The following is a 1,867-nucleotide window of genomic DNA, read 5'->3' as shown; positions in this document are numbered from 1 at the left end:
TTATCCTTTATCTTATGGTGGTGAGCTTCGTGTTTTTGTCTTTTACTGTGATCTCGGATGCTCTGTTACCAGAAATTCAAGTATCAGAAGTGCTATCCATGGTTAACTGGTTTCAGAAGAGCTTTCAGACCAAGACTGGGAAGAACTGGCATTCTACTGGAAAACAAAAACAAAACCAAATAGCAAAAAAAACCCCAACCCCTCCCACAACAACAACAAAACCAAAAAACTAACCAGTGAAACCTTATGAATAACAGTAGAATGTCTTGCAATGTAGTGTTGAAAGTAGATTGGAAGAGAATCAAATACAACTGCGGAGGAGCTGCTTCCTCAAAGGAGAGTTGGCCTTAATGATGTGGATAGAATAAAACTTTCAGGACATTCATTAGCTGGTGTGGGAGAAAGAAAGATTACTCCAAGCCTGCTTTGCAAAGATCTCTGTACAGTGTAGAATGTATGCAAGAACAAAGAAATTGAAACAAAGGAGACGTGAAACCACTGGCCATAGAGTGATCTAAGACCTCTTTATGAGTTTTGTGACCTCACTTAGAGTTTACTTTGTAAAAAGAATTTAACAAAAGGAAATTCAGTCTTTTGCCCCTGTTTCCCTAGAAGATTATGCCAGTGTGTGTGGTCTCATGAGTAACTGAGGTCCTTTTTTTTTGTAGAAGTGAATGGGGTACAAAGAATATTGAATCATTTCTGAAAGGAAAGTCTGCTAAAATTCTATTATGCAATAGATAGCTGCACTTAATGTTCTCCTTTATGTTTCTTACCCTTTAAAAGCTCATTGAAACCAGCATAGCACACACCATCTCATTTTTGGAAACAGAAGTCTCCCTGTATGTGTACAGACTAACTGCTCTAATAGGCTACATATGCATTAATTGCTTTGTGCACCTTTATTTTTGACAAAAGCAAACAGAATAATAAGGATAGGATCACAACTTCTTGGGCAGTCAGTGAGACATTGTTACAGACACAGATATAAAGAGTCAGAAGTGGTCCAATAGCAATAGTAGAGAGGATAGATTTTCTCTTAACATGAATAAAACTCTTTTTTTTTAAATTCTGCCATGCCAATGTAGGAGTGTAACCTTCAAACAAAAGGAAACAGACAAAATATAGTCTAGAAAATATTCTCACATTCACTCACTCATCGCTGTTGAGTTGGAACTAATTCATAGCTAGCCCTTCATTGAGTTTCTGAGACTGTAAATCTCACAAAAGATTGCCCATGTATCTCCCCTTGGAATCACTAGTGGCTATGAATCACCACAAGAGAGGCCCAGCATTTGGGTTAGCAATGCAGATTTCCTACAGACCCTGCCACTAGAACTAAAAAGTAAAGGAGTGTAGCAGTGTGAATAGTGTTGCTCTAAAGGAGGCAAAGTCCCCAGGTCCAAGAAATCACTGGAGTTCCATAAGAACTGACGCAAGGTGTTGTCCTGCATCTGGCCAAAAATGTCAACTGACTGAGCTTGAGAAGTGGAAGATGATTCTACAAGATGCTCACAAGAAACAATTTGGTTTGCAAGCTTAATATGAATCAGGTATACCAAGAGGAACCAAATGATTAATATAACTGTAGTCTGTGCTAAGAGAAGTGTGCTGCTCAGAACAAAGATATTTTGGTTACATTTGATGCTTATTTCTGGCACTTTAAGATAAACATTGATAGACTGGAATATGCTTTTAAAAGAATCCATTTTTAAAAAAAATCATTTATACTGGTTTACATACAAAGTTCATAAAGTTCGTTTCTTGATAATCCTTTATCAAGTCTCTGAGGATGTAAATCTCAGCAGAAACAGATTGGCTAATTTTTTCCCCCTGGAAAGCTGATGGAGTCCTACCATCAGCCTTT

The sequence above is a fragment of the Elephantulus edwardii genome, unplaced genomic scaffold (assembly GCF_000299155.1).
Source record: "Elephantulus edwardii isolate Elephantulus edwardi_28Jun2011 unplaced genomic scaffold, EleEdw1.0 scaffold00063, whole genome shotgun sequence".
NCBI lineage: Eukaryota > Metazoa > Chordata > Mammalia > Macroscelidea > Macroscelididae > Elephantulus > Elephantulus edwardii.
The sequence above is the reverse complement of the archived record's forward strand: the minus strand, read 5'-3'. Positions refer to the sequence as shown.